Source organism: Triticum urartu, chromosome 4, assembly GCF_003073215.2.
Source record: "Triticum urartu cultivar G1812 chromosome 4, Tu2.1, whole genome shotgun sequence".
NCBI classification, from domain to species: domain Eukaryota; kingdom Viridiplantae; phylum Streptophyta; class Magnoliopsida; order Poales; family Poaceae; genus Triticum; species Triticum urartu.
The window spans coordinates 606,246,107-606,269,099 of record NC_053025.1 but is presented as its reverse complement, the minus strand read 5'-3'; positions in this window follow the sequence as shown (position 1 = coordinate 606,269,099).

Genomic DNA, 22,993 nt, shown 5'->3' with positions numbered 1-22,993 from the left:
CTTGGACTCCCACCTGCCACATTTTTGCGCAACAATTTGATGACGGCATCGATGTCACACCATATGATGAAGCAGTCTTCCACAAGGAACTATCACTTTCTGTGCTTTTCTTCGCCAATAAATCAATATGTATTTGACTGTTGGTAGTGTGTTGAAAATATTATTGTAGCACTCAAGATAAGTAAAATTGAGTTTCAACAATCTAATTACTTTTTTTTCTTCTTTCGGTATTTTGAGACTAAATTTGTTAAATTCATTAAATATCATTGAAGAAATTTGTCTTTAGGGTATTCAAATCAAAATACTCGCTCGGAAGTGCTAGCGTCTGCTGCTGCAGGCTGTGTTATGGACGCCCCCAAATCGACTACATATTTGCTTTGGATATGAAATTCGGACACCCACATGCATCCGTGGACGTTTGAGGAACCGTGTTGGATGGCAAAAATGGTCCGGACTTGTCAGTCCTGACTTTTTGTGTGCGGTTCGCTTCTCATCGTTGGAGATGCCCTTAGGGTATTCAAACCACTACCAAATTTTGAGTTTGCAAATGTTATCATGAAATAAAATTTGAGTTTGATCATAAATGTTCATACGCTTTTTGAATGGATCCTGATGCAATATTTGAAATCCAGTAATAATTATAAATAACAAAACTTATTCTCTCCTTTTTAAATCAACAAAATATATTCTTACACCAATACTAACTAGGACAAGAATCCCCACAGTTTTTGCATAACAAAATTTCCCCACAGTTAGGTAATTTATTTTTAAAAAAGTTGTGCTCATGCATGGCACGTATTGCTAGAATTATTGCATCACTAGGATGTCATTACATGAACAGATTGCATCTAGATCACAAAAATAACATGATTAGAGGGGTTTAGGGATTCACTACTAGTCACGGAAGTTGACATGATCGCATGCTCGTTGCAGGCGAGATGAATTGATGATGAAGTCGAAGCAGATGTTCTCCTGGGTATTTCGAGCTGAATGGGAGTGGATGAGCTTTTAACTTCTGGCCGTGTACATACGTACACCTGTACCGCTAGTCTGCTACTATGATTTTTACCTTTTTTCTAGCTGCTGGCTGGTCTGTAAAGTATATATATACTTTCTCTTTCCATCGACAACCCAACATGAATATTCTCAAAAAAAATATAACACAACATGAACGATACAGAACGGGCCCATTGATTCACTTGGCACATGCCATAAAGGAAGGACATGCTAGCATTGCAAGAGAACAATTTCGATTCAACGAAGCATTTCATTCCATGATAACATGTATGAATCATGCATAGAGCTAATGATTAGCCCTGTTGTTACCTCAATGATACTGAGGCTATTACCATAAATCTACTATTCTCGCTATTGTGGAGATGTTTTAACATGATTGGTAATTAATAATATGTAAGATAAGTAAGTGATAATTATTCACATCAAGTCAGCCGGTGGTAATAAACCATGTATAAATTAAAAATAAAATACTTAACTCATGATTGAAGGATGGCTAGGCAAGGCTTGCCTCATGCTCTAGTTTGGAATTATAGATGCATTAATTGTGGCGCGCGCTTGCACATCATTGTTATCTGGGCCATCTTGTGGAGGCTTTCCGACTGAACAATCACCATCTTGACGTGAAAGCCTCACGACCCCCTCGTGACGCCTCCCCAGGGTGCCGCCAGGGGGAAAACCCTAGCGCCACCATGCGACGCCCCCGATTCAATCGTACACTAATCATACACGCAAACGTGTACGATCAAGATCAGGGACTCACGGGAAGATATCACAACACAACTCTACAAATAAAAATAAGTCATACAAGCATCATATTACAAGCCAGGGGCCTCGAAGGCTCGAATACAAGAGCTTGATCATAGACGAGTCAGCGGAAGCAACAATATCTGAGTACAGACATAAGTTAAACAAGTTTTCCTTAAGAAGGCTAGCACAAACTGGGATACAGATTGAAAGAGGCACAGGTCTCCTGCCTGGGATCCTCCTAAACTACTCCTAGTCGTCGTCAGCAGGCTTTACGTAGTAGTAGGCACCTCCCGAGTAGTAGTAGTCGTCATTGACAGTGGCGTCTGGCTCCTGGGCTCCATCGTCTGGTCGCAGCAATCGGGTATAGAAAGGGGGAAAAGAGGGAGAAAAGCAACTGTGAGTACTCATCCAAAGTACTCGCAAGCAAGGAGCTACACTACAAATGCATGTATTGGTATCAAATGGAAAAAGGGTAACATATGTGGACTGAACTGCAGAATGCCGGAATAAGAGGGGGATAGCTAGTCCTATCGAAGACTACGCTTCTAGTAACCTTCCTCTTGCAGCAGGAGAAGAGAGTAGATGGTAAGTTCACCAAGTAACATCACATAGCATAATCCTAACCGATGATCCTCCCCTCGTCGCCCTGTGAGAGAGCGATCACCGGTTGTATCTGGCACCTGGAAGGGTGTGTTTCATTAAGTATCCGGTGCTAGTTGTCATAAGGTCAAGGTACAACTCCAAGTCGTCCTGTTACCGAAGATCACAGCTATTATAATAGATTAACTTCCCTGCAGGGGTGCACCACATTTCCTAACACGCTCGATCCCCTTTGTCCGGACACACTTTTCTGGGTTATGCCCGGCCTCGGAAGATCAACACGTCGCAGCCCTACCTAGGCACAACAGAGAGGTCAGCACGCCGGTCTAAATCCTATGGCGCAGGGGTCTGGGCCCATCGCCCATTGCATACCTGCACGTTGCGTACGCGGCCGGTGAGCAGACCTAGCCTCCCTTATACAAGAGCAGGCGTTCCAGTCCAACCCGGCGCGCGCCGCTCAGTCGCTGACGTCATGAAGGCTTCGGCTGATACCACGACGTCGAGTGCCCATAACTGTCCCCGCGTAGATGGTTAGTGCGTATAGGCCAATGGCCAGACTCAGATCAAATACCAAGATGTTGTTAAGCGTGTTAAGTATCCGCGAACGCCGACCAGGGCCAGACCCACCTCTCTCCTAGGTGGTCTCAACCTGTCCTGTCGCTCCGCCTCAAAGTAACAGTCGGGGGCCGTCGGGAACTCAGGCCCACCACTACCTGGATGGAGCCACCTGCCCCTTCAGCCCCCATCTCCGAACAGTATCATAAGTAATGTAACAGTATAAGTATATATCATATGCCCGTGATCACCTCCCGAAGTGATCACGGCCCAGTAGTATAGCATGGCAGACGGACAAGAATGTAGGGCCACTAATGGTAAACTAGTATCCTATAATAAGCATTTAGGATTGCAGATAAGGTATCAACAGTTGTAGCAACAATGACAGGCTATGCAACAGAATAGGATTAACGGAAAGTAGTAACATGCTACACTACTCTAATGCAAGAAGTAGAGAGAAGAGTAGGCGATACCTGGTGATCAAAGGGGGGGCTTGCCTGGTTGCTCTGGCAAGAGAGAGGGGTCGTCAACACCGTAGTCGTATTGGGTTGCAGCGGTGTCGGTCTCAGTGTCTAGCGAGAGAAGAGGGGGAAGAAACAATAAATATTAAGCAAACAGATGCATGACAAGATAAGTAGCGGTGCTAGGGGTGCCCTAACGCGGTAAGAGGTGGTACCGGTGAAGGGGGGAAACATCCGGGAAAATATCCCCGGTGTTTCGCGTTTTCGGACCGACGAACCGGAGGGGGAAAGTTGCGTGTTCACTATGCTAGGGATGCGTGGCGGACGAACGGGCTGCGTATCCGAATTCGTCTCGTCATTCTAAGCAACTTTCATGTACAAAGTTTTTCCGTCGGAGTTACAGATTATTTTATATTAATTTGATTTAAACATTTCTGAAATTACTATTAATTAAATTAATCCGAAAATTACTAATTGTTAAATGCTAGGTGTACACAGAAAGTGTACACAACATTGTGCCACACAGCCTGTTAGTGGGGCCAGGGGGCCAGTTGGCTCAGTCAAGGGTCCAGTCAGCAGTCAACTAGTTGACCAGGTCAAGCTGACAGGTGAGACCCAGGTGTCATACTCTGTTTATCTAATCAGATCATTAAGGTTAATTAACAAGGTTAATTAGATTAGTTAACATGATTAATTAAGTTAATTAATTATCTTAATTAATTAAATTTCATTATTATTATTAATCTTAATTTTTTTGTTCTCTGGGCGTGGGGCCCATACGTCATAGGGCGAGAGGGCTACCATGCGGTGGATGTGGGCGCCTAGGCGTGGGCGTCCGCCCGAACACGCACGGGCGTGATGGAGGGCGCCGGCGGAGGCCATGGCCTCGACGAGAAGCTGGCAAGGGCGGTCCCTGGCGGGGGCTCTGGCGGTGGCTGGGCTAGCAGCATGAGGCGGGACATGGGCGCCCGGCGGGAGGCGGTGACAAATGCACGACAGCGCGGGGCGGGCGTGTAGGCGCGAGCAAGGGGCCATTGGGAGTGGCCGGCCGGGGGTGGGGGAGGTGTCGGGCGTCAGAATTAGAGAGAGAAAGGAATAGAAAAGGTCGAGCAGGGGCGTGCACGCATCGGGCGCGGTCGGGGCGCGGCGAAGCAAGGGCGGGGTGGCGCGTGGTGCGCGGCGAGCGCACAGCTATGCACGCCGAAGCGCGGCGCGGGGAAAGGAGGAGGTTGGGGGTTCCCTCACCCTCCGCTCATAGTTGTTCGGGCGGCGAGGCTCGGGGGCGACCCTTGGGGAGGAGGACGGTGACGACACGCGGTGGGGACGAGGAGGCGACGACGTAGAGGACGGCAGGGAGGCAGTCCGGGCGGCGACGGCGTCGAGCTGGCTCCAGGGACAGCGAGAAGCGTCGGCGGGGTCGTCCTCGGGTGTGGTCGCGCTTGACGTTGAGAGGAGACGGGGATGGCACGATGATGAGGACGAGGCAGCGCGGTCCTCGGGCGGCGAGGCGCGGGTGACCGCGAGCAGAGACGTCGGGGGCGGCGCAGCGCCCAGGTCAGGCTGGGATGAGGAGAGGGGAGGAGGGGCTCGATCGGGGTTGCTCCCCCGATCCACCGATCCAGATCGGGTGGGGGTGAGGGGAGACGTGGATCGGGAAGTGGGGAGAGTGGGGGTTACAAGTTAGGGTTTCCGGGGTGTGGGGGTGGCCGGCTGGGCCATGGCCCAGTTGGGCCAAGGGGTGTTCTCTTTCTCCTTTTCTTTTTTTTGCTAGTTTTGTTTTTCTGGTTTTGTATTTTCTTTTTCTTTTGTTTGTTTTATTTCCTTTCTATTTTAGCTTAGTTTCCTTTTATTTTTGATTTAGCAAAATACCAAAATGGCACCTAATTTGATGTTACCAAATATGCCACTGCCACATTAACTAGCTACCTAATCTAAAATAGTTATGTAATTATTTATTATTTAAAAGCATTTAATTAAAAAAATTTGCTACTATTTTAGTTATCTTATAGCACTTAAACGTTGTATAGAAGTATGGGTGCTTCACCATAATCACCTATGCATTATTTGGCACAACTCGAACAATTTGGTTTTAATATTTGAAAACTTTTATTATTTTCCTTTAATTGAATTTGAATTTGAATCGGTTTCGAACTAACACGAGATTAGCGATAGTAATCGAAGTGACGTGGCATCATTAGCAGAGAATTACTGTAGCTTAATTATTCGGGCGTCACACACCAGCAGTCGATCCTCACGGTGGTCCTCTCTTCTGTTGCTGCCGTCTGCGTGGGCCGTGATGGCGAGGGGCCCAACGCCAATGGGCCGGGGCGATGGATGTAGCGGCGATCTCCATCGAGCGGCTGGGGCGGTGCCAGTTGGGAGCATGCGTTTAGTAGCTAGGGCGGTGTCCCTGGTCGCGCGGCGGCGGTGCTAGCCCCTATGCCCACGGGGAACCTGCGGGTTCTCTGGCGATGGTGGGCATGGTAGCGACCGTGGATTTGGATCCCACCCAGATCCATCGTCGGTTCATCACGTGGATGGCCGGCGGCGCGATGAGGGGTCCAGTGAGGAGATGGAGTATCTATGTCGGAGTATCGGCAGTGGCAGACATCTTCATGTCGATGCTCCGCGCGGTTCCAGCCAATCGCAACATCACAACGATGCGGCTTCCGGTGAAAATCGCGCCTGCTTGCGGTCTTGGCAGACGATAGCGGCGTCTCTGACATCGTTTCCTTCTCGAGGCATCGTCATTGCAGGTCATGTCACCTCAGTCGGGATCTTCCGGGGGAAACCCTAGCTCTTGGTCTAATAGATCCTACAATGACAGTGACTTCAGTGTCATTCTCCCTCATGAGGCATCGTTTTGGAGCAAGTGCTGACTGGAGGCCACAAGAGGAGGAGCGATGTTACATCTACCACAAGGCCGAAGGCGGATCTTGGCGTCATGGCGCAACAGAGTTTCAAGGACAGTCATGTGTGGATCGATACGTGCAGGATGGTGGTGTTGTCTAGCGTCAGGGTGACGTCGACGACAGTATGGCCTGACGAGGTGGATATATCGATCACTCTTGAAGGTGGGATGACGGAATATGGCAGGAGCTGATCCTAGAGCGTGCGCATGTGGTGCATGCAGAGGGTCTAACTAAACCTATTGGTTCTCTCCGCGTGCCAACGGGCGGATTGTTGAGGCCACCGCAATAGATGTGGTGTCTTGATATGCGGTTAGGGCACGTCATCAAGATTGTAGGTGTAGCGACAGTAGTTGGCAAGAAGATGTCTTCAGATTGATCCATGTAATAAAATGATTGTATGCATCGCTTTGATGCAAAGGCCGGCGTATTCCTCCTTTTCCAAAAAAACATTATCGTTCTTTGCTAATCTTCTCATACTCTACCGCATGGCGTATGGCATCACACCATACGATGAGGAAGTACATGTAACGCCCCGGATGCAACTTTCCATATTTGTAACTCCGACTCTTGCCATGTTCGGCTCTAAGTTATGAGATTTCCTCGTGGTTGGGCTTTGTCTTTGTTTTGCATTTTGTTCATGTCATGCATTTCATATCATGTCATCATGTGCATCGCATTTGCATACGTGTTCGTCTCATGCATCCGAGCATTTTCCCCGTTGTGCGTTTCGCAATCCGACTCTCCCTCATGCACCTGGCGCCCCCTTTTGTCTCTTTTTGTGTGCGGGTGTTAAACATTCTCGGAATGGACTGACATTTTCCAATCGGCCTTGGTACACCACTAGTAGACCGCCTGTCAAATTTCGTGTCATTTAGAGTCCGTTTGATACTCCAACGGTTAACCGGGGAACCGTAAAGGCCTCTTGTGTGTTGCAGCCCAACACCCCTCCAAAATGGCTCAATAACCCATCCAAACCTCTTCCATGTCCTCCAATGTCGGATCACTATCGCGTGGTAAAAACTACACCTCATTTGGACACTCCAACCTCCTCCTACCTATAAAAAGGCCTCCCCCGTCCAAAATCGCAGTCTAAACCCTAGATCCACTCCTCCTCCGCGCCACCGGACATGTCCGTCCGCCGTCGGACGTGTCCAATGCCACCGCCACCGCCACGTCGCCCGGACCTATCATGAGGCGCCACGTCAGCCAACCGCGCCCCTCGCCCAATGCCACCTGTCCAGCGCCTGTCCTGCGCGCCGCCGCGGCCCGCCGGACCAGGATCGGACCCGCGCGAGCCCCGCCGGCCGCGCCGCTCGCCCGCCGCGACCCTGAGCGCCCGTGCCGCCATAGCCTCGCCCCGCTCGCCGTGCGTCTCGCCCCGCCGCCGCATGCCGTCGCCCGCCACCACCGGAGTTCGCCGGCGCCCGCTGCTCCGCCGCCGCCTTTCGCGCTGCCCCCCGCTCCGTTCCTCCGTCGTGTCGTCTCACTGGCGCCTCCCCGGTCTCCATCCGCTGCCGCCGTGCCCGGATCCGGCACTGGCCGGCCGGACCTGGCCGGACCTGCCGCCGTCTCGCAACCCGAGTCGCCGGAGACCGCCGCCGTCTGCTCCCGTCACCGCCGCCGCCTGACGGGATCGGGAGGAGCCCGATCCGCCTCTCCGTTCGCGAACCCTGCGTGGGCCAGCGCCTCGCCGCGACCCATCTCCTCTGGCCCGCCTACTTCTGCTTCCTGGGCCAAGCCCACGTGGTGAGCCTCTGTCTAAATCATGCCCGTGCGTTTTTTACTATCCGACGCACAGTGCTGAAACGACTAAGTCCCAGAAATTCTTGTGTCATATGCCCTTGTTAATCATGTTATATCTCCATGTTCATGACTCTATATCATGCATATGTTATATCAAAATGTTCATTGGGAGATGCTTTTAATTTTATTTCATTGTGACATGCTTGTTTGAGTCCATCTTGATGCCCAAATCACTGATGCAAGAGTGCTATAAATTGTTAGGTGCTGATTCTTATCAGAGTATGAGGTTTTGTCATTCTTTGCTACATTTGTTGTGTGCTGCATATGGGCATGAGATCTACATGTGTTTTGATCTATGCCATGCCATCTTTACAGGGGTGCTTGCCATGTATTTTTGTGATCAATGTGGTGACTAGCATAAGCATGCAAAGTAGCCTTCGTGATATTGTTGATTTCAGGATCTCAGGATTTTTGCTAAGTCTTTGTCTGCTGTTATTTTGATGCCATGTATTCATGTTGCTTCAGTGAGATACATGATTTATTTGAGTTGTTTCGGTAAGGATGATTTGGACATATGGTTGTGATATATCCATCCATGCCCCTGTTTGCAATTATGGAGTACCCTAGCATGTCTTAATCTTGCTATACTTTTGCTATAAAATGTTCCTGGCAGATTGTTTACATGTTAATCAATTTTGCCATGGTTGTTGTAGTTGATCCATGCATGCTATGAACTTGCTCTTGCCTTGGTTAGCTTCACAAACATGTCTTCTTGCTGATGTTATGCTTATCTTGTCATGCAATGCCTTGTCTTGAGTGAATCGAGCTCGCAAAGATGCCTTCATAATTCTGTTTATGCCATGCTCAGTTTTCTGCTAAGTCTGAAACTGTTAATAAAACTTGCTATGTTTACATGGGTGCCATCATATCTTCTGATCCTTTTTGGTTCATGGTCAGTAAGGGACTTTTGTTCTATGCTTTGAGTAGATTCATGCCATGCATTGTTTTGCTATGATATGGTCTTGTAGCATGTGGTTTGCTTACTTTAAACATTGCTTCCTGATGTTAATTCCTGGCATGTTAGTATTTTCAGTAAGTCTGTGAAGCTGATATCTTTTGCACTTTTGCCATGCTTGTTTGAACCTGCTCTTGTGTGGTTTAGCCGTAGCTCAGTGTTCATGTTTATTCAAGCATCTTGAGTAGATAACTTCCATGTACTTTGTTGCTATGTTGCAGTGCAGTAGCCTAGTTCCTTATTGCATCCTAGATGGCATTGTGCTGTTAATCGCAGAATTGTGCCATTCTTATTTTGCTTGTCATTTGCAAACCGTGCATCCGATTCCGGTGATCTTTATATCGATTTCGACCGAAATCACCTCATCTTTCAAGCGGCACTCATGGTTTGCCAATTTGATGCCTTGATCAATATTTTCCTTACGGAGCATGCTTATGCATTGCATATCACATCCCGCATGTCATGCCATGTTTTGCATCATGTTGGTTGTGCATTGCACCGTGATTGATTGTTGGTCCTTTGATTGTGTTCTTGCTTTGGGTAGAACCGGGAGATGAGTACGTGATCGAGGAACCCGTTGAGTACGCTTACGAGGATCAAGCTTTCGTCAACTCTGAGAACTTTGCAGGCAAGATGGTCATACCCTCGAAATCACTTCTATCTTTGCTTGCTAGTTGTTCGCTCTATTGCTATGACGTGATACCTACTACTTGCTATATCATGCCTCCCATATTTCCATGTCAAGCCTCTATCCCACCTTTCTTAGCAAACCGTTGTTTGGCTATGTTACCGCTTTGCTCAGCCCATCTTATAGCGTTGCTAGTTGCAGGTGAAGATGAAGTCTGTTCCATGTTGGAACATGGATATTGTTGGGATATCATTATTATATCTTGTTTACTTTAATGCACCTATATACTTGGTAAAGGGTGGAAGGCTCGGCCTTATGCCTGGTGTTTTGTTCCACTCTTGCCGCCCTAGTTTTCGTCATACCGGTGTTATGTTCTTTGGTTTTGCATCCCTTACGCGGTTGGGTGTTATGGGAACCCCTTGACAGTTCACTTTCAATAAAACTCCTTCAGCAAGGCCCAACTTTGGTTTTACATTTTCCTAACAACCTATCACCTTCCCTTGAGTTTTGCAGCCTCAAGGGTCATCTTTATTTTAACCCCCCCCCCCCCGGGCCAGTGCTTGTCTAAGTGTTGGTCCGAACCTGTCAGCCGCCGGTGGCCACCAGGTGCAACTCTGGGCTGGCCTACCGGAAGTTTGGACAATCCGGTGTTGCCCTGAGAACGAGATATGTGCAGCTCCTATCAGAATGTCGGCACATCGGGTGGCTTTGCTGGTCTTGTTTTACCATTGTCGAAATGTCTTGTAACCGGGATTCCGAGTCTAATCGGGTCTTCCTGGGAGAAGTAATATCCTTCGTTGACCGTGAGAGCTTGTGATGGGCTAAGTTCGGACACCCCTGCAGGGTTTTGAACTTTCGAAAGCCGTGTCTGCGGTTATGGGCAGATGGGAATTTGTTAATGTCCGGTTGTAGAGAACTTGACACTTAACTTAATTAAAATGAATCAACCGCGTGTGTAGCCATGATGGTCTCTTCTCGGTGGGGTCCGGGAAGTGAACACGGTTCTCGTGTTATGCTTGAACGTAAGTAGATTCAGGATCACTTCTTGATCACTTATAGGCTCTCGATCGTGCTTTGCTTCTCTTCTCGCTCTCATTTGCGTAAGTTAGCCACCATATATGCTAGTGCTTGCTGCAGCTCCACCTCACTACCCCTTCCCTTCCTTAAGATTAAATAGTCTTGATTGCGAGAGTGTGAGATTGTTGAGTCCTCGTGGCTCACAGATACTTCCAAACAGTTGCAGGTGCTGATGATACTAGTGCAGATGACGCTACCGAACTCAAGTGGGAGTTCGACGAGGATTCGGGCCGTTACTATGTGTCTTTTCCAGATGATCAGTAGAGGAGCCCAGTTGGGTCGATCGGGGATCTAGCATTTGGGGTTGTCTTTCTTTTATTTGGTTCCGTAGTCGGACCTTGATTGTATTCTGGTTGATGTATGATGTATTTATGTAATGTTTGAAGTGGCAATTGTAAGCCAACTCTTTATCCCTTTTCTTATTCAGTACATGGGATGTGTAAAGATTACCCCTCTTGTGACATGCCTACCATGCGGTTATGCCTCTAAGTCGTGCTCCGACACGTGGGAGATATAGCCGCATTGTGGGTGTGACAGTACAACATCCTGAACTTCACTCTCTGAGCATATGCATTTTCTCTTAATGAATAACTACAATTTTGATAGATTTTAAAATCAACAACATTATTAACCTGATGCTTAATTAATCTAAGTTAGTGTCATATCAAAAAATTCATGATAAACAATAAGTATTGAGGACTTTAAATTTGAAAGGTTGCATGGTTGGTGACTTTGAATCAAATATTATGAAATTACATGAGTACTCTTGAAAATACTTATCTTTATTTGAATTGTAAAACACTAAAAAAGTGATCTTAGAAAGTCTAAGCCATATATAAATTTAATTACATATTTGCATTTTACAACTATAAATTATGGCACATTAAGTTTCAATCTCCATGCAACGGCCGCCTCCTCTCCCCGAAAAAGTTTAGGGTTCCTCTCCTCCCGTCAGCGCTGCTGCTGGTACGCCTCGTCTTCGGTGGCCTTAGGGCCATGGGGGCACTTTGGATCCCGGCTCTTGCGGGCGGGAAGGCTTAGATGTTTCTTTGAGTTTTGTTAAGATTTGTGTTCTACTTAGGAAGGCGAGATGATGGCGGCTCCCTGAAAATGAAATAAAGTTCTTCCCACCTAGCCTCAGTCACGGTGATGCGTCTAGCATTCTTACATTTGTAGCAGGCTACACGCATCATACTTGTTCTCCAACATGCCACCGTTTTCTGCCACACATTTTATGATGGCATTGATGTCACACCATATGATGAAGCAGTCTTTCACAAGGAACTGTCACTTCCTGAACTCGTTTTCACCAATAAACCGAAATGGTTTTTCACTGCCGGTAGTGATTTGAAAACATTGTTCCAGCTTTCATGATAAGTAAAATTAAATTTCAATGATCCATTTTTTGTTTTTTTTTGTTTTGGTATTTTGAGCTTAAAATTGTGAAATTCACTCAATATTGTAAAAATTGGCATTATGGTATTCAAATCAAAATAATAGAAAATGGAAAAGTGATGTTACCGCATTAAAAGAAGTCGAAACTATAATTTTACTAGTTTCAACAACTTATAATTGAAATGCACACCTATTTATGAATTTTACATATGTAGATTGGGAACTTCACTTCTCTTGGGGAACTTCACTTCTCTTTGAAGTTATTGGGCTCTTTCTTTGCAAGTCTTTCAGTATGGAAACCACTAGAACATTTTGAGTTTGTAAATGTCAAAAAATAAGATGGGTGTGTATGGGGCACATCTAGATGTGGTCTAGTTATTGCTTGTCTAAGTGACTCAAATCAAAGATAAAGAAAAAGAAAAAAAAAACCGCAGAAATCTCCACATAAGATTTGACTTCGTAATTTTTTGAATGGGTCCTGATGCAATATTTAAAATCCTGTAATAAATAGCAAAACATATTCTTTCACCAATACTAAACTGGGGCAAGAATCCCTGGAGTTAGATAAATTGCCAAAAAGAGAAGGTCGTGTTCATGCAATGCCGTGCGACGTGTCCATGGACGGCACGGACGAGGCAACTAATCCAATGAAAACAAATCTAACGTAACAGTTCATTTCAAAAAAAAATCTAACGTGACAGCTACAAACACAAATATAGTCACACGTGCATCGAGTTTGATTATTACGTCGTCAAGGACTCAGGACTTCGTGGTAGGATACAAACAGAACTCCGACTGTATCAGAGTGAGACCAGAGAAACCCATTAGCCCGTTCGATCGGAGGCTAAGCTATCGACCAAGTTTGCGTCGTAGCAATCTATGTCCACGGCGACGACGATGGCGTCCACGCTCCACCCACCAAACCGGCGATCCAGCTCCGTTTCGATCGACGCCACCGCTAACGACGGCGTCCTGCCGCTAGACCTGCTCTACGACATCCTAGTGCGCCTCCCCGTCAAGCCGATCTGCCGCTTCCGCGCCGTATGCACCTCCTGGCACTCCCTGCTCTGTCATCCGGACTTTATCGCCACCGCCCATGGCCCAAACATCGCCATTGGTGTGTGTTACGATCGCCCTGGCTATGTCCTGGACATGGACTCCGGCGATGTCATCAAGCGGGTCAGCATTGATGCCTCAAGCCAACATGGCCGGACGCTTCCGCACGAGACAGCTAGCATTAATCTTTCCCGAGCAGTCCTTGTCGACGACAAGGACGGACGGCTCTGCCTGTTCGACCCTATCACCGGCGCCGTCAAACTCTTGCTCGACCCTCTGTCATCGGCTCACATGTCTATTTCGTATACGCTTGGTTGCGTGGCCTTCACGGGAGAATACAAGGTGCTCACCGTCGCGAACTCAGTTAACCATGGGCAGCAGATCTGCAAGATCCTCACCCTGGATGACAACGGCGGGGAGCGCTGGAGAGAGGCGGAGAGCCCACTGCTTAGTGTGAAATTGCCATTAGCGTCACCGACTTACAGCAGTGAGGTTGCTGTCGTCGAGGGGGTCTCCTACTTCTTGGTGACCTACGGAGCATGCGCACGGCTGGAGCACAAAAAGCACCATGGCTGGATCTTGGCATTTGACCTTGGAAACGAGATGTGGAAACCGAGTGCCATCCGAGGTCCTGCGTGGCGGCATGATTTCATCCTAGCCACACTAGAAGGCCAACTAGTGGCGTGCCACGACGACTGCCGTGGCTATGTCGAGTTGTGGTTTCTTGTGGATCCTGACCTGCCTCTATGGTGTATGCGACAAAGGATAGTCATGTCAGACCACGAACTCCATTTATCAGCAGCGTGTGGATGGGGGCGGCCCCATGAGGACTTTGGGAAGCCACTAGCGGTGTTGGATGACCGGAGGATCGTCGTGTGGATGCGGGTGGCCCCACGAGGCCCCTCCGCGCTTGATAAGGTGCTGCGGTATTATGACACGACAACCGGAACTTTCACAGATGGAATGCATGTAGCGAGATGCGACCACATCACTTTGCCACCATGGAACTTGTTATATTCAGGGAGAGGAGCTGGAGAACACAAGTTACTGCACGGTGCAAGTTAAACACGTAGACATTTGGGAAATAAATACTACCACCCCACCGTTGCATTCGAGGTGGAGTGGTGCATTTGACAGGTACAAAAGCTAGCACTTACCGGTAGACATCATCGTTTGATCCGAAGAACCATCCTCAATTAGCTCAAGGCCCTGTACAATGCAAGGTGCTTAAGAAAGGTGATTGGAGAAATAAACCAGGCTTTTCTTAAGCACCGGTGCTTATTTGTATAGGGTAGGCACCGGTGCTTCAGAAAAAAAACCGGATTTATTTTTCTAAGCACCTTCCTAAGCACCTAGCATTGTACAAGGCCTTAGGGGGGAAAAGTGCTCACGATCCACTCGGTGCATCTATGTTGAGAAAAAACTTGATTGTGAAACTCAGCTCCGTTTATAGGTACCCGAATGCGAGAGACAAGTGATTTTGTTTCCATAGCCTTTTGCGTTAAATGTATTTTATGGTTATAAAAGTAAATGTTCGTATGTGATCAAAGCAATATTTTTTAGACCAAACTCTTTAATTATACATGCATTAATCATGGCATATGCTTGCACATCATTGTCCTTATGTCCAATATTGTCGTTCTCTGCCACATGTCAAAATGTGGATTCGCCTCCCCTCTGCCCATCGTTCCGGCGGCGGCGGATGTCATTCAGTGATTCATGGACCTTGATGTAATTTTTCTTGTATTTGTGGTGTTTTGTACTTCTGATGAATCTTTATAGTAGATTTGATCATTCTCTCATTTTTTTTAAATGGCACACCGCACAACGACCAATATCACATATCGAGCTCCTCTCTGCCAATGAGCATCATTGAATATCTACAACCTTGCTCGATTTTAGAATCAAACAACTCGGAAAGTAGAAGAACTATCTCGTCCCATGTTTTTGATTTTTGAAAATCTAATTAGAAATTGTAAATATCTATAAGATTTTTGAATATGTGGACATTTTTGTTAGTAATTTTAGATGGTTGATTAGTGTAAAATGGTGATTAGATTTATTCATTATTAGACCCCTGTAACTGATAGTTCCTATATTTTACTGCCACTTTTTTCTGAGGGAAATAAAAAAATTCAGTGAATGCAGCCTTTATTACTCAATGCTAGTCAAGTACTTTACAAGCTTGCTTTGCAAAAGGGGACGTGCTACGTGTCGGCTAGCGGATATGTGGAAAAAAAATTGGCTTCACTTTTGGCAAACAATGTTGCAGAAAAGAATTGGAGAATGGTTTTTACATCTTCACTTTTTTGCAACACGTGTAGCGGAAGAAAATTTTGCAACACCGATGATGTTGCGGAAAAAAATTGCAGAAGTCTTTTTTTCATCTTCAATTTTTTGCAAGATAGTTGTTGTTCCAAAAGGAAAGTTTGCAACACATATGATGTTGCAGAAAAAATACAGAAATAGCCTTGCTAATATACGCGTAGCCCAGAGGAGGCAGCGGACACTCGCGTGTGATCCACCGGCTAAAACGTAGCTATTGCGATAGACAAAGCAAAAAAATTCCTAACATTCTCTTGAAAACAGCTTTTAGGTTTGCTAACTCTACGCGTCGGTCAGCGGATCTTTTTATAAGATGCGCCATCTCGCGAGCCACTGGATTCAACGTGAGCTGGCCGTCAGATTCAGCTGTCAGCTTTGCAATAAGGATGATGTTACACTCGGATGATTGTAACAAGGTTCATGTTGCAGAACTTTTGCTATAGAGGTATTGTTGTGGATTATTCTTTGCACCAGAGCTAATCTTGCAACTTTTTTTGTATTCACCTATGTATAGTGTTACAGAAGAAAGTTTTGCAACACTAGTGATGTCGCAAAAATCTTTCTTGCAATAGGGGGATGTTGCAAGAAAAAATGTCGGCCGTTCGCTGCACGCTCTTCTCAAACGGTGGTGAGGGGAGGAGAGGCGCTGACAGTCCCCGTTGTCGCACTACTGCCGGTCCTCCGACCAGGTCACCTCGCCACCATCCTCTTCTACGGCGAGGTAGGCATACCCCGCGCGGCCAATGGTCGTTGTGGAGGCGGGTGGTAACGAGGGCCATCGGGCCCGATCCCAGCTGCAACCTCGCTGCCATCTTCCTCTCCAGTGAGGTGGGCGGTTGCCGCCTCCTGTGCCGAAGCTCGGGTGACGCGCGTCTCTTGTTAAGTGCTGCGTGTATTTGGATGTTGCTGCATCGTCTTCGTCCTCGTCGGTCTGCCACAGATCAGTTCTTGCGATGTTAAAATTGCAACAACGCGCCAATTGCAAATCCGGTGATGACGGCCCATGAGGTACGTGGCGTGCAGGGAAGCCGGCGGACGAGGGAGCTATCATCCGTCGGTGATTTGAAGCATTTGCCTTACTTATTTGGTTAGGAAAGCTTTTAAAAAAAGGTTAGGAAAGCTAATTTAATTTCCTAATAGCGTCGTGGTGGCATCCTCTACTTGGATTTGGACACACAAATCCAATGGGAATACGCGAGATTTACTCGCGTAGGAGAACAAACCTAACGAACTGCAGAATCTATGGTTCGATTCTATTGATCTGTTATTGGGTATTAAAGCAGGAGAGAAGTATTTGCACCCTCACATGTCGAACCAATCTATGGCGGCGGCGGCGTTCCATGCTCCACTCCATCTTCCTATCGTCGGCACCACCAACGATGGCATCCTGCCCCTGGACCTGCTCTACGACCTCCTGCTCCGCCTCCCCGCCAAGCCGCTCTGCCGCTTCCGTGCAGTCTGCAGGGCGTGGCAGTCATTGCTCTGCCACTCGGACTTTATCGCCGCTCACGACCACCGTCACCCTTGCCAACGCCGCGCCGTCGGCGTGTACCACTATGGCCGGCCCTGCCCTGAAATCCTCGTCCTGGATATGGACACCGGCTGCCTCATCAAAAATCTAGGAGCCAACAGCACCACCCACAACCACCGTCCCTTGAGTCCTGACCGAGCGGTCTGCGTGCAGGGCTTGGGCATGCGGCTCCACCTCCACGACCACGTTACGGGTGCCGTCTCCCTCTTGCCAAGACCTGCGTCGCCACGGGACTGTGTTGTGGTCTCGTACTCACTAGGCCGCGTGCCCTCCACCGGAGAGTACAAGGTGCTGGTCGTGGTCACCCTCGTGCAACATCATGGGCAGGTCTGCAAGATCCTAACCCTCACCGACGGCCAGCAGCACTGGAGGGCAACAGGCAAACCTCTTTTCGGGGTGGCATCGCCGCTGACGAAGTCGTATACCACCTGCCGGGAGACGACCGTAGTCGAGGGGGTCGCCTACTTCCTAGTTGTCGACGAACGGATGAACAAGAACGCCGCCCCCGACTGGATCATGGGGTACCACCTGGACAGTGAGGCGTGGCGATCGGCCGCCATCCAAGGCCCGGCGGGCACCCTCGATGTCGGTCTTGCCGGATTGAACGGGCGTCTCGTTGTGTGCCACGACGACCGCCGCACCCGCGTGCAGTTGTGGTCTCTCGTGGAACCCGATCAGTCTCTCTGGTCCATGCTGCATAGGATCGTCATGCCTGGCCATACGCTCGCCCGGACGCCACTATCGTCACGCTTTCGCGAGTATGTCGAGAAGCCACTGGCGGTGCTCGAAGATGGGAAGATTGTGATGAGGATGCGGGTGAAGTCGATGTCGGGGTCTCCCTTCCCGAACACGGTCTTGCGTTTCTACGACCCACGAACCGGAACTTCCACGGACGCGGCGAGGATGATGGACTGCCACGACGTGAGCATTTACACATGTAGCATGTTGCACTCAGGCCGCGGAGATAGAGCGTACCAGTGGTAGTTGGATAGCCAATAGCGTGCATGACTGGCTTGGCAGCCACCGACTGACCCACGGTCCATCTCCAGCAGCATCAACTCCCACCGGTTATCCTGCGCATTGCTTCCACCAGCTTTTTGTTTCCAATTTTTATTGTTAAGGAGAGTTAAATGTGTTAATTTATAATGTTACAAGTTGTTTACCTTTCTGTAATTTTTCTGTAAGACCAAAAGTTAAAAAGTAGTGACAGAGAGTAGAAAGCTGATCGATTATTTGTTCTGTGGATAGCCAGTTTTCTCAAGTTGAGAGTTGGCAACAAATTTGGTTGAAATACAGTTTTTTTTTGAATTGTAACATGCCAAAAAAAGTGGAATTGGAAGTACCAACTCTCTAAGTTGCAGTTGAACCGTTCACGTACAACCCCAACACGGTCTCCCTAGCCAGCCGCCGCCTCCAAAAAGCTAGCTAGGGTTCTCTGCCTCCTGCCGCGCCGGTCCGTCCCGTCTCCGGTGGCCTTAGGGCCATGGAGACGGAGTGGATCTCGGCCCTTGCTGGTGGGAGGGCTCCGTTTTTAGATTTTTTTTTGAGTTTTGTTAGGATTTGTGTCCTACTTAAAAAAGAAAGACGGCGGCGGCTTTTTAAAGATGAAATAAAAGTCTCCCCGTATAGCCCTGTTCCGGTGATGCGTCTAGCATCATCGGTGGGCGTGTGGAGTTGTGTCTCCGGCGGATCTGTCTTATGTGGATTTGCTCGGATCTGTTCGTCTTCGTTCATGCGTCTTCAGGTAGGATCTTTTTGATCTACAATGTTCATCTGCGGCGGTTGCTATTATGGCGCAAGCGGACATATTCATGACGTTTGACCTCGACAGTGAGGCGTGGCGGCCGGGGGAGGCTTCCTACCGAGGCCCTGCAAATCGCTTTTTCGTCAAGTTGACCGAGCTGGACGGACACCTTGTTGCTGTTGAAATATGAGATGGGCCTAGAGCCCATATGACAATTTCAGATTTGATCTCTAAGGGCCCATGTAGGTGGCATGACAAGGTGGTGGGAAGTTTAGTCCCACCCCGGACGTGGAAGGAGAGTTGGAGTGGTTTATAAGGGATTCTCTCCCTCATACTATTGGAGCTTGAGTAGAGATGAGGCCCTCGCGCACTCCTCCTCCTCCGCTTGCCTTGTCATGCCGCGCCGCGCCGCGGGTTGCGGGATTGAGCCGAGCCGAGCTCACTCCTATGCGCTTCTTTTTGCCGGTCAGGAACGGAGAGTCTTTAACAGGTAGGGCCACGATCTGAGACGTCGGATCGTGGGCTACTGACTTGGACGTGGGTTCAGCCCACGTCTCTCCACGCGGGCCGCACATATATATGTGGGACGCTGCCAACCCTAGCCGCCACGAAACAGAACGCATCTCCGCCTCCACGCCCATGTCGTTCCTCTGTTGCTGCTGCCGCCGGCGACTCCGTCCCGTTCACCGCGTACATGGTTGACAGGAGAGCAGGCCTCCGAAACCCCGCTTCTCCGGATCCTGTACGGGAGAGGGCGATTAGGTTTTTGGGTAGCGATTACGTGATTGCTCGCTTCTGTTCATCTACGTCCGCATCACCTTCGTCATCACCATGTCGACCGACGCCGACCGTGCCGCCGCTGAGAAGGCCGAGGCCGACAAGAAGGCCGCCAAGGATGCCGCGGCTGCTGCTGCCACCGCCACCGCCGCGTGGCCGATTGGAGGGTATACATCGTTTATCCTTCTCGTGTTTCTTTCTGTTGTAGCAGTACTAGCGATATGCGTAGATGTTTCTACTATATGCGTAGTACATGCTTTGTTAGATTGTAATCAGTGTGTTATCAATGCTGTCCATGTCATGCTCATGATTTATTCATAGATTAATTTAATCGAAAAACTGCCTATTTTCTTATCAATCCAAAAACCTAATTTGTGTAGGAGTTTTCCAAATTCTGGTTTTGCTGCTGCACTGAAACCATCCCCGTTTACGGGGACGTACTTTAAGCATTGGCAGACTAAAACCACCTTATGGCTCACGGCCATGAACGTGTTCTGGGTCGCCGGTGTGACTCCCACAGGAACGATCGCTCCTGAACAAGAGAAGGCGTTCAAGGAGGCCACTGTCGTGTTCCTCGGGGCAGTTCTGAGCGTGATTGGAGATAAGCTGGTTGACGCATATTTGCATGTGCGGTCTGCCAAGGACTTGTGGGAGGTGCTCAAATCTAAGTTCGGGGCTGCCGATGCAGGGAGCGAGATGTATATTATAGAGCAGTTCCACAATTACAAGATGGTTGAAAACCGTCCTGTATTGGAGCAGGCTCATGAGATAATATGCATTGTTAAGGAGCTTGAGCTTCTTAAGTGCGAGTTACCGGGCAAGTTTGTCGCGGGCTGCATAATCGCTAAGCTTCCCAATTCCTGGAGGAACTTTGCCACCACTCTGAAACATCAGAGGCATGAATTCTCTGTGGAGGATGTCATAGGCCATCTGAGTGTTGACCAGAATTCAAGGGCAAATGACTCGCACGGAAAATGGGTAGAAGGAACTTCTGTGGCCAATATGGTGCATCAGAAGAACTCCAATTCCCACAAGCCCAAGGGAAAGAACGGTGTCCAACAGAGTGCCGTCTTTAAGAAAAAGGGTAAGAAGACCTTCAAGAAGAATAAGAAGGATGAGGGTTGCTTTACTTGTGGTTCGCTTGAACATTGGGCCAACAAGTGCCCAAACAAGTATAAGAAGCAAGGGCAGGACTCCAAGTCTGTCAATATGATTGTGAGCAACAATGAGAGTGGTGCGTATGGGTACGGTGATTTATTTTCTGTATTTTCAGTTTGGCCGTCCACCGATTGGTGGGTCGACACAGGTGCAGGTGTTCATGTGTGTGCTGACATTTCATTGTTTTCTTCTTACCAGGCCACAGGTCACGGGTCCGTACTGACGGGGAATGGCGCGGGTGCTTCTGTTCTTGGTGTTGGCACGGTCGATCTGAAGTTTACTTCGGGAAGGATCATGCAGCTGAAGAACGTGCAGCATGTCCCCGCCATCAAGAAGAACCTCGTTAGTGGCTCCCTTCTATGTAGAGAAGGATTTAAGTTGGTATTCGAGTCTAATAAATTAGTTGTTACGAAATATGGACTATTTGTTGGAAAAGGTTATGAATGCGGAGGCATGTTCTGCCTTTCTCTTGCAGATCTATGTAATAAAGTCGTGAACAATATTCATTTGAGTGTTAATGAATCTGAAGTCTGGCATTCACGTCTTTGTCACATTAGTTTCGGTGTTATGACGCGGCTAGCAAAATCAAATTTAATCCCGAGTTTCACTTTAGCCAAAGGTTCTAAGTTCCATTCGTGTGTGCAATCTAAGCAACCTAGCAAGCCTCACAAGGCAGCAGAGGAGAGACACTTGGCGCCACTGGAACTCATACATTCTGATCTTTGTGAGATGAATGGTGTGTTGACTAAAGGTGGAAAGAAATATTTCATGACTTTGATAAATGATTCCACTAGATATTGCTATGTGTATCTGTTAAATACTAAAGATGAGGCTCTACACTACTTCAAAATCTATAAGGGAGAAGTTGAGAATCAACTTGAAAAGAAAATTAAACGAGTCCGGTCAGATCGTGGTATAGAGTACTTCTCGAAAGAGTTTGATGCCTTTTGTGCGGAACACGACATTATTCATGAGAGGACGCCTCCCTACTCACCCCAGTCAAATGGGGTTGCCGAGCGGAAAAACCGTACTCTAACTGATTTGGGTAACGCCATGTTAGATATGTCGGGTTTATCCAAGGCATGGTGGGGGAAGGATATAATGACATCCTGTCATGTCCTGAATAAAGTTCCGACAAAGGATAACGAGATCACTCCTTACGAGAAGTGGACCAAGAGAAGGACAACACTCTCGTAATTACGTACCTGGAGATGCTTGGCAAAAGTTAATGTGCCGATCCCCAAAAAGCGTAAGCTTGGACCAAAGACTGTGGACTATGTTAATTTGGGCTACGCTATGAATAGTGTTGGCTATAGATTTCTAGTAGTGAAATCTGAGGTACCTGACATGAAGGTCGGTATAATTATGGAGTCTAAAGATGCTACATTCTTTGAGGACATTTTCTCCATGAGAGATGTACAAAGCACTTCTAGACAGAAATCTGAGGAGACTCATGAACCTGCCATTCCGATGAAATATTATAATCAAACACATGATGAAAATCCTGAGGAGGATAATGAGGAATCCCTTGGTAGGGGTAAGAGACAAAGGACTGTAAAGACCTTTGGTGAGGATTTCTTCATATACCTCATGGAGGATAATCCCACTTCTATTTCAGAAGCGTATGCATCTCCAGAAGCTGACTACTGGAAGGATGCGGTCCGTAGCGAGATGGATTCCATCATGGCTAACGGGACTTGGGAGCTTACTGAACGTCCTTATGGTTGCAAACCATTGGGATGCAAGTGGGTGTTCAAGAAGAAGCTTAGGCCCGACGGTACGATAGAAAAGTACAAGGCTAGGCTTGTGGCCAAGGGCTACGCCCAGAAAGAAGAAGAAGATTTCTTCGACACCTATTCACCTATGGCCAGACTGACCACCATTCGAGTATTACTCTCGTTGGGGGCCTCACATGGTCTTCTCATTCATCAGATGGATGTTAAGACGGTTTTCCTGAACGAAGAGCTAAAGGAGGAAATCTATATGCAACAGCCTGATGGCTTTGTGATGGATGGTCAGGAAGGAAAGGTGTGTAAGTTGGTGAAATCTTTGTATGGCCTGAGACAAGCGCCTAAGCAGTGGCATGACAAGTTTAATGAAACATTGACATCTGTTGGCTTTGTTGTTAATGAGGCCGACAAATGTGTATACTATCGCTATGGTGGGGGCGAAGGAGTTATACTGTGTTTGTATGTTGATGACACACTGATATTTGGGACTAATCTCAAGTTGATCGAGGAAGTTAAGTCTTC